The following is an 11,693-nucleotide window of genomic DNA, read 5'->3' as shown; positions in this document are numbered from 1 at the left end:
GGTTTTCAACATTCAACCCTTGGTTACAAAGTTAACATTACATTTCCGGTTAATATGATATGTCAATTAGCAAAATACATTTATCATTCTCTCAACGGTCGAACCTTCGTGCAGATGGCGGAAGCTTTCCGTTTAGGAAGGACGAGAAGAGCACCAGGGCCCAGGCTTTCTGGTAACTGGGAACAGAATGTCCAGCTCCTCTTACTGTTACAAATGTTAAGTTCTGATATCCAACAGCATACCCTCCAACCTTGACAAAAACCAGCTAGATGATTAGCTTGATCACCTTTGATTCATTTTCTAATAGCAATAATTAGATTAGTGAAATTCAGTTCAAACTCTTACCTCCCCATGGATGTACCAAGGATACCAGGCAGTCTTAATGCGCATCCCCAGTTTGTTTATGGCATATTTGCTACATAATAGAGGCAGGGCACCATCTGTGTCACCACTGACATAATACCATTAAACTTGATTAGAAAGTTTTGAACTTTGATTCTTGTTTAATGAGCTATCAATGTTTTTATCCAAGGTTATGAAATTGGACTAAGTCAAATGACTAACTTGTAGATCCAAACCCGAATTCCACTGTCCATTACTTCCTTAATGATTGGCAAAACTGTTAATGGAATGAATATAATTTTTCGAGCAGGAATGGAAAGCCGAAACCTATTTCTTAATTCTCAGTAAGCAGAAGTGGAAAAAAAATACTAGGAACATTCTATTCACCAACTTGGTATATAAGGTAAGTGGAAGTTGAGGAGGAATTGCATAAGGGAGCATAGAGGCATACATGTTACCAGCAGCATCATTTGCTTTATCCACAAATCCTAAGCAAACTTTGGATGATAAATTTAGAGTAGAATAATCGCAGTTCAATGCAAGTCCAGTGTATATGTCATCAGACGTAAGGGCGTGCGTCCATTAGAAATCCACTGCTCCTCTCATAATTGTTTCAAAATCAATTGAAGCATTACCTATCTAATACATCAATAACACCCCCCCTGTTAACATTCATTTCATGACAACATAAATATATAAAAACATTCTTACAGGAACTTACTGCAATTCCTTTTAGATTGATTATAGTTTGATTGGTGTGTTGATTATTTTGGAGTTTAGTGTGAGCAACCTGGGGTACATAATGGCCTGCATAACTCTCTCCTGCCAGGAAAAATTCCCTGGTTTTGTATTCAGGAAATCTTTGGAGCCAGTAAACAAGAAAGGTAAGGAATCTTGGGCAGTTCTTAAATCTCCACTTGACTTATAGTCTGAGGTTCTATTTGAGTAAGAGAATCCGACACCGGCAGGCGATTCTAAAAAGATGATGTTAGCATATTAACACACAAAATGTTAGTCAATGATTCATTTTCAAGGAAACCCCTGATAATTTGGCGGTTATGTAATGCAAGAACTCACCCTTATTCCATGCGTATTCATTTCGATGCAAGGTTTTACCATCTTTTTCTACTCTAAATGGGCCAAGTTCCATCATAGCTCCATTTCCAATTGAAGAGCAACCAGGCCTTGCCCATCAAAACGCTATCATGCATGTATTATTGTTGATTATAGATTATAATAGCCCAAGGAAAGCCTGTTCTCAGATAAAACTTATTTACATACCTACCAACTCTTTTTTTTTTTTTCATTTTATAAAATGATTTATTTTTAATTTTGATATTTCTAATGCTTAAATGTAATATTTGATTTTTATATTTAATTTCTAACATAAGTTAGTGTTTATATATATATTTTTATAATTTTACTAATTAGTTCAAATAGTTAATATCATTAACTTTTCAATTAAAATACTACGTGGCTATATATAGTTTGAAAGCGGATTTTTAAATACATAAAGTAGAGAATAAATTCTTGAAAATAAAAGTTGAAGGACTGAATTCCAAACATATAATGCGTAAAGACTTAGAGTCATGGTTGTTTGAGTCAGACCAGACCGACTGGTCGAATTGAGAACTGCCCTGAATATCGGTCTGAAGAGAGGCATTAGACTAGTTGACTTGTGAACCGATACAGACCGGTTGAATCAGGGCACATAACTGATTGAATTGGTCATTTTTTATGTTTTTTAATGAGTCATTTAATCGAACCGTATGAACCTGCGGACTGACCAATTTGGTTATCGGTCAGATTCTAAAAGTTTTGCTTAGAGTATATTTAATCTTCAAATTTTTACTTTATAATTGGACACAAACAAATAATCAACCAAATCTATTGATTTACGTAATTGGAAGGAACCAATTAAGTTTACGACGAAACCTAAAAGTTGATCACTGATCCAATTTAAGTAGCTCTATAAGATAGACCTCAACAAACAACTGAAGAGTAACGGCAACAAGTGATTGAGTTCAATAGTTCTTCATATAAAATTATTGACTCTAGAGATATAGCAATATGGAGATGACAAAATTATTTCAGTACTAATTCATGTTATAAAAATGAAATCTAATAGAATCGATTAAATCATTAATTTTTTTAATATATTAAATCATTAATTTTAAATCAATTAGTTGAACCATAACTGAATTAAATAAATGCAGATGAACAATAATAGTAATCTATACAACTGTATATAAAAGGAACGCACTAAGGCCCTCTTTTTATGACAGCTGTCATTTTCATTTTCTTGGACATGAAAAGATTATGGTCAAATTTCATCTTTAATCCCTTTCCTTTTTAATTATATAAGAATGGTTAAATTTTAATTTTGATCTCTATATTTCAATCAAATTTGAAACTGAATCTCTATACTTTAATTTTGACATGATTTGGCACCTCGATTCTTATAACATAATTAGTTAATCTAAATATTTTATTCGATTAAAATGTGATGTGAATTTTAAGGATTTTAGTATCGTTAAAATTCTCTATTAAATTTAGGTCCATTACGGTGTTATTTTTTTGTTACGTGGATATCAAGTGAGTAGTTTTTTTTTTAACTTCAAAATGTCATGCTAACAAGTTTAACAAAAGAATTATAACAATGTTAACAAATTGACCTAAATTTTAAATTTAAAAACTAAAGAGACTAAATTCCTAAAAATAAAAATATGAAGATTAAATTTACAATGCAAAAACTTTACACATATTATAATCTTTAAATTTACTCTATAATTTAATTAAAAATAAAACGTAAACCCTGGGTGATACCATACTAGTTCATTTTATAACAAAAAGCGAATTAGTCAAACAAAAAAGTTAAAAAAATTGGATGGGTTGGACAATAAATGTAGTTTAAATTAAAAAAAATAAAAGGGGAAGCAAAACACACAAATGAAAACCCAAAGCATATGAAAAACTAGTACAAATAGTTTTTTAATACGTTTTTACGGGAGACTTTCGTCTTTGCCAACTTTACTAAAATTTCATTGGTATCGCGTGAATTTTTTTAATTTACACTTACACCACATTCAGTTCACTGGAATAGAATAGTGTTGTAATTGAATAGAGTTATAATAGAGATGTAATGAAATAGAGCAATAATCAATAATTCAATTATTTGGTTGAATGGAATGAAATAGAACTGTAATAGTATTCTAGTGTTTGGTTGAATGGAATAAAGATTATAATAACATATGAAAAAAGTGAAATGACCAAAGTACCCTTAACAAATTTTTTAAGTAGATAATTATTGTTATTGTTATTAAATTTTAAATAGATTATTATTACATATAATTTTAAAAAATAAAATAAATAATTTAATCATATTTTAATATAATTTTTATTAAATATAATTTAATAATTATGTTTTATTTTAAAATAACAATTTTAATATAATTACCTTTTTATTTTGTAAAAATAATTATATTTTACATCCAATAATTACATTACAAGCACACATCACAGTCATCAATTTGTGTTATACCACTCTAGAAATATTGTGATGACACTCGAAAAATAACTAATAATTCACATTGGAGACTTCTTAATTGATCAAGTCATTAGGCATCTGCTTGGCTAAATGAATGAATCGTATTGCCATTGTAATCGTGTTTGCTATTGTAACACCCCTTACCCGAGACCGTTGTCTGAGTCGAGCACGAGGCATTACTTGACTTAACTTACTAGATCGGAGCATAAAAATTTGCTTTTAAAAATTAATTCGTTTACGTTCAATTAATATGTCCCTAAAAAGGATCCTTAAAACCCTAAAACATGCAATGGAAACGGTTCTGGTCCAAACCGGGAACATTAAAAATTTTCCGAATACTTAAACAAATCAAAATAATTTATTTCACTACTCACAATAAAACTGTCCACTTGCGTGACAGTCACTAATTTAATTATAACTCGAGTTACGAAATTTGAAATTTAGATCCGTAAAATTTTCCTAAAACTAGACTCATATATCTTCTTATCATAAAATTTTCAGAATTTTTGGATCAGCCAAATAGTACAGTTTATTCGTTAAATCTCCCCTATTTCACTGTCCGATGGTTCTGACCTCTATTCACTAAAAATCAATTATCTCATTGTACAGAATTCGTATAATGTTCTCATTTATTTCTTTTGAAAATAGACTCACTAGGAATCTAGACGTAAATTATAACTCATAATTATTTCTATAAAATTTTTAATGATTTTCTAAAGTCAGAACAGGGGACTTCAAAAACCATTCTGACAATGTCTCACTAAAATTCAAATATCTCATAATATAAAACTCCTTTGCCTACACCGTTTCTTTCATGTGAAAATAGACTCGATAATATTTAATTATATATCTCATTCACTCTCTAATTCCATTTCTACTATTTTTGGTGATTTTTAAAAATCACGTCAATGTTGCTGTCCAAAAACTGTTCCATTGCAAATTTTTACTCTTTTATAATTTCTTTGTATTAACTATCATTTAGGCATACATAACATCAAAACACGTTCTTAATTAGCCATTTCAATAGCTATTCATTAACCATATCATAAGGACACACACAAAATGACTAAGTCCCTATACATGCCATAACTTAAAACGTTTCAATTCACATGATACCGAGATGGCCTGTTGATAGTGTGAAACGATCTCTGATGCCCTTACGATCCCCAAATTGGCTTGGCGATACTATAAAAAGAAGGAAAATAAAGGGAGTAAGCGTAAATCTTAGCAAGTTTACAAGCAAATAAATAACAACATTTATCATAAATAATTATACTCATAAATTATCATCAAGTATGATGATCTTTACTTTCTTCTTTACTTACTCTCTTACTTGTTTACTTACTTGCTTACTTAAATAACTCATGATTATAACTTACTCCTCCCTTGCTGAAATTTCTTTCTCAACTGATAACTGAGATATTCTTAACCCTTATAACTCACCTAAATATATTTATTATGCTTTTACCTGAACTTTCATGTAACATAGTCCATTTACCAGCCCGTTGAACCACTTTGAATACTAAGGATACTCGGGTCTCTTGTCTGATAATAACATGCCAAAGCCATGTCCTAGACATGGTCTTACATGGGATGTTTCCTGTACTGCCAATGCCATATCCCAGATATGGTCTTACATGGGAGTTCTCATATCGGTGCCCATGCCATGTCCCAGACATGGTCTTACTGAGGACCTCTCATCTCGGTGCCAACGCCATGTCCCAGACATGGTCTTATATGGGACCTCTCATAATCTCAATAATGCCAATGCCATGTCCCAGACATGGTCTTACATGGGATCTCATTCCCTTAATGTCATGACATTTGTATCCGATACATTCCTATTGTGTCAACGAGACTTTTTAACACTAATTCTCTATCATCTCATACTTGAGTCAACATTAAATAATTTCATGAAATAAGTACATAATTGCTGGAAAATAACAACATTAATAATAATTATTGAAATACGAAATATTACATTTATTTACCGTAAACTTACGTCGGTACAAAATACGATCAAATCTATCAACGTAGTCCTCAACCTTTTTCTTTCCCCGGTCTAACTCCAGATTTCGTTCTTCTTGATCTATAATAGCAAATTTAGCTTATTTAATACTCACATTCATCAAAACAGTCCTTGACTCAAACTTTGGTAAAATTATGATTTTGCCCCTAAACTTTTACATATTTACACTTTTGCCCCAAAGCTCGGAAATTAAACTTCATCTCTTATTCTTATGTTTTATAACATGCTAAACATCTTTTCATTCTATGGGAACATCAAATTCCCACTCTAACATTTACTTATGAACATTAGGTATTTTTATCGATTAAGTCGTTTTACTCGTTTTCACTTAAAATTACCTAGCAAAAGTTGTTTAACATAATTTCAAGCTTCATATTCTACCATAAAACATCAAAATAAACACATTTCACCTATGGGTATTTTTCCAAATATGAGCCCTAACATGAATTAATGGTAGAATAAGCTAAACCGAGCTACGAGGACTCAAAAACGTAAAAAAACATTAAAAACGGGGCTTGGATGCACTTACTATGAGCTTGAGAAAGTGAAGAAACCCTAGCTATGGTGTCTCTTGAAATTCGACCCTTATGGAAGAAGATGAGCACATTTTGCCATCTTTTTCCCTTTTAATTCTTTTTAGTACCAAATGACTAAAATGCCCTTCATTAATGCATGCTCATTTTTGTCCATGAAAATCTAATGGTCTAATTACCATTTAAGGACCTCTACTTCAATTATGTAATTCAATTAAATCCTTTATCATCTAAAACTCATAATTACCCACTTTTGCAATTAAATCCTAATGTGCAATTCAGACATGCAATGCTGAAATTTCTTATCGATATTCTAACACATGCATCCAATCAATTGGTAAATCATAAAAATTAATCACAATAAAATTTTCTATCTTGGATTCGTGGTTTCGTAACCACTATTCTGTTTAGGTTCTATTTTGGGATGTTACAATTATCTCCCTGTTGTTGCTTTATTGCGTAATCCATATTCACAATGATATAATTATTTAGACCAACATTGGAGATGTCTCCTTTAAAGTCCTCCAATTTTGCTTAATTTTCCTTGAAAGAATAAAGATCAAGAAGGTTAGTACTAAGCGATGATTGATTTCCAAATGCACCACTATGTTTCGTTTGTTGTGTGTTTGATTATAACAACAAAGGGTTGCCTCAGGAAACAGGTAGATTATTACACGAGCCACCAACCGCCACTCTGGCATCTTAGAAATTTGGATCATTAACGCGATTAAATTCTCCATAGTCGTTGGTGGGCTTGTTCTGCGATGGTTGATTGAGATCTATCGATGTTGGGACCCCTTGAAACAAAGTTCCATTTTGATTTTGGTTTGCAAGTACCATGGCTGGCTGGATCTTCCTAGAGCCATTAATCAGATTGTTTGATGTTTGAGAATGTCCTGGTTGAATTACGCTAGAAGAAAGCCCATGTAGGCTTAAAGCAGTTGAGGACTTCAGTCTCCCAAACATTCCACCTAGTTAATAAGATGGCAGAGAGGCACTTGAAATCCTTCTAGGTCCAGTCAATGTGTGAAAATATCCAAAGTCGTCTAGTGGACCCATGCGCAAGTAACACGAATTTTTATTGCCTAATGCAACAACATCGTTGAGTCCTAAGTAAAGCCTATATTTCTATAAAGACAACATCATATAGTAAGCTTAAATATTGTACACTTTTATAAAAGCTCATACTTCAAGTATATGCAATTCTTCCATGTGTATGGCCTGGCCTCTTACAAAAGCTTGAATTGAAGTTGCAATAACTTCATTAACAATGTGCTAATTCTAATAATGAGTAAAATGGTAACAAAACACTCTACTAAAATTAGCAGATCGCTTGTTACGTTTTCCCTTGTGAGCCTTCAACTTTCATAAGGTCAAGAACTTTCTTCGGAACAGTCTTTAAATCATTTAAATAAAGAGAAAATGAAAAGTTAAAACTAAAAATGAAGCTGGTATGTTGTTTCATAGTAAAAGACACTAATCTAAATAGCATAAAACTCACTATCAATACCCAATTGGTTGACAGTTGAAACAAACTTCCTATGCACCTTTACAGACTAAATAACTCGAGGCTTTTCCTAGATTGAGGGATCCTCATCTTCGTGTCTATTATCTTGATTCAGTGTATTAATGTGATCTCTGAAGTCAAATTTGTTTTTCCTTACAATGTGTTGCCATATGTTTTTTAGCTCTGCGATGCGAACTGGCTTAAATAAGTAGTCACAAGTGCCATGAGTAATCCCCTTCTTTACAAGCTTTATATCACCATGAACTGACAACATTGGAATTTTATCAAGAATAAGAAAATATGGTAAACCATTCTCAAACACTTCTAATCTACTAATCAAATTTAGATCCAGGATAATTATGGGTTTATAAAACCATCAAACTTTACCTAAAATTTTTTTCATTCATTCCACAAACAATTCCAAAGACAAAAGAGGGGAAAGAGCAAAATCAAATCAGAATAATTTAGTGCCATAAAATGAAAAAAAGGGTTAATACTTACTGATTACAAGTAGGCCCATTTCAAGCCCCACGAGTTCAAGAAGCTTAAAGACATCCATGTCTGGCATGTTAACACTAGTAATAACCGAGTCATATATGTTCATGTTTTCCCTAAACATTTTGAGGGCCGTATTTGCCTGGTTGGTTGTGGAAACTGTAGGAAAAAAAACATGATATGTCAAAAAGAAGCCCACTGTCTTAGCATTGTTACAAGTCAAACCTAGCATTCTACAATTACAAGGACCCTAATCTAAATGCTCATTTCAAAGCACACGACACAGGTCTTCCTGACAGAAGAGTTTTTTTAACATTTTAAGAACAATAAATAAAATTTTGAATTAATGATTGAGAATAAACAGAACAGTAAACACGTAACTTGTGAGCAGAATCTAAAAGTAAATTTTAACCTGAAACGCCTCTAACCTGTCTCCGTTGCCGAATTAAGGTTACGAAGCATTACCACACAATCAAAAAATTTAAACAACATAATATTCAATAATTTAAATGTATCATAAACCATTCATTCACATTCATTTTGTCCCTAAATCGAGCTTTCGAGACCCTAGAAATAGCTTAGAAGCAATTCAGGACTAATTAGAATCAATACGAAAAGTTTAGGAAAAAATAACAAAATTTGAAAATAGGGGTCGCACGGCCGTGAGGCCAGGCCGTGTGACATGGTCCTAAGTCGTGTAACTTTCGAAATAGGGACACATGGCCATGTTACATGCCCATGTGGTAGGCCGTGTGTTAGGCCATGCAACTTACTGACTTAAACCCTTAGAAATATTCAGATGACACACGACCGTGTCGCCAGGCCATGTGCCTCACACAGCTGAGTCACGCCTGTGTCCCAGGCCGTGTGAACCCAAAATTTATCTAAAATCAAACCATTTCATGCATAAACATTCAAACCAATTGTGCACGCCTTCAAGGGATCAAAACACCATCTAAAGCATGCATAAACATACCATTTCAAGCATCCTAGATCACCTAACCAATATGCCATTCAAAGGCACCACAATTATACCAAAACATTACATACCAAAACTAGTCAACAATTCCTTATGTCAAGCATTATAACTTAGTTTAATTGCCTACCAAACAATATCATAATTGACCATTTAATGACCATAAAAAACCAATTCCAAACCATCATTTACATACCAAAAGAGCCATATATACAAGTATTTAAGGATGGTTAAAATGACCTAACTTTAAAAAAGCACTAAAAGTTCATCAAGTTCAAACTTCAAATTCACAAGTATGATCATACCAATTCACCATTTTCACATTCACAAAACATCATAATACTAAATACTTCTCCTATTACATGCCACTTTAACCAACTTGAAACAAGTACAAAATGACTACCAAGGTATAGATGATAGTGTGTGAGCTTCCAAGCCGATCCAATCGATGGAACGATTCTAAGAGTCCTACAAAAATCAAATTAAACGAATAATCACGAAGAAGCTTAGTAAGTTCGATAACTCAATTCATTTACTATAAATTTCCAAGTTTCCAAGGGACATTAACATTTATTTCACTGACAATAAGTCTGGATAACACCGGCACTAAGCTTGCTAGGCACTAAGCCTGAATAACAGTACGGTTCAACATTTACATATCAATACATAACAGAATTTAAAGATTAATTCACTAACAAGCAATTGAATTCAATTATACATAAACACAAAATGAACTTACTGGACTAATTTACAGTAATCGCAAAAGAATAGGGGCTACTCCGAAATCTTTTCTTTTCCACGATCGTCAACACGTTCGTGATCTAAAATAATAGTTTCATTCAATTGAATACTTATAAACTTTAATTTAATCCAAAATTCATATTTATACAAAATTATGGAATTGAACCTAACATTTAAATTTTTTGTAATTTAGTCCTTAAGCTCATAACTTGCATTTTAACCATTTTAACTAAAATCTAATTTAACTAATGAAACAATCCATTATTACCAACATTTCACAACAAAACCATGGATTTACACTCTAAACAATTAAATCCCTATTTCTAAAATTCATAAAAGATCACTTAACAAAACATGCTTATCTTACAACAAAGATTAATAATCTACCAACTAACATCACAACACATTCAAGAATATCCATGGCAAGTCCCTCAACCTTTAACAGTTTTGCAAATTAACCTCCAGGCTAGCTAGCTTAAGGTAAAACATATTTAAAAACATAAAAATCACTAAAAATCAGACTCATAAACACTTACATGCAAGAAACAAGCTTGACTGAACCTTCAAAGCTCAAAACTGGCTATTTTTCTCTTCAAAAATTGGTGGGGAAGAAGACTAGAAAACATGAACCAATTTGTTTTATTTAGCTGATGTTTTAAATATTCAATTACCATTTTAAGCTTTAAAAACTATACAAATTTCATTTAAACCATGTCCATGACTATCCACTAACCCATTAAATGGTATATTTACCATTCAAGTCCATTTACTTTCCTTTCCATAGCCATTTAGCCCTTTTAACTAATAGAACTCAACTTATACACCTTTTACGATTTAGTCCTTTTACTTAATTAACTATGTAAACTTCATAATTTCATAACGAAATTTTAATAAAACCTTTATATAATCTTGTAGATGCTAAATAAATAATAAAATAATAATTCACTCGTCAAAATTATGGTCTCAAAACCACTATTTCTGACACTACTGAAAATGAGTTATTACACAACCTTTGAGAAAAGAATAAAGAAAATCTTTCAAGACTATACATTATGCATATATCGATTCAAAGAACTAAAAATGCAAGGTTGTCACCTTTTTCTTCTTGATTCTTCTTCTTTTCACTGGGAACAAAGCTTCTAAAATTTTTGGCGATACAATCTGACTTTGTCTTTGCATATTGTATCCATTACCCCAAATTAATCATATAGTTAATCAAACCTAAGAATCATTACAATTAAAACTGTATATAAATTAGGCTCAGAAAAAAGAAATAGAATAAAGCAAGTTTGGTACAAGTAGCCACCTGCAGAATAAAACAAGTTTGGTTTAAGCTGCAAATGGTGTTATTAATGAGTAGCAAAAGTCTTCCATGGTTGCAGAAGGAACAATAGCCCTAATTTATAAAGGAAAAAATAAAATGGCTCATAAAATTTCAAAAAAATGGGTTCTCGGTAAATAATAGAATAACTCCAACAACATTAGTACAAAACATATTTCAATCAGTTGGTATACAGTAACAG

At 31.9% G+C, this 11,693-nt stretch overlaps 1 pseudogene; it reads right to left on the bottom strand.

Annotated features, from left to right (window-relative positions):
• Positions 1-3: 3 nt before the first annotated feature.
• The window catches only part of LOC105795732 (serine carboxypeptidase 1-like), a 29,333-nt pseudogene continuing 17,643 nt past the window's right edge, over positions 4-11,693 (bottom strand).

Source organism: Gossypium raimondii, chromosome 3, assembly GCF_025698545.1.
Source record: "Gossypium raimondii isolate GPD5lz chromosome 3, ASM2569854v1, whole genome shotgun sequence".
In the NCBI taxonomy this organism is placed as follows: domain Eukaryota; kingdom Viridiplantae; phylum Streptophyta; class Magnoliopsida; order Malvales; family Malvaceae; genus Gossypium; species Gossypium raimondii.
The sequence above is the reverse complement of the archived record's forward strand: the minus strand, read 5'-3'. Positions and strand labels throughout refer to the sequence as shown.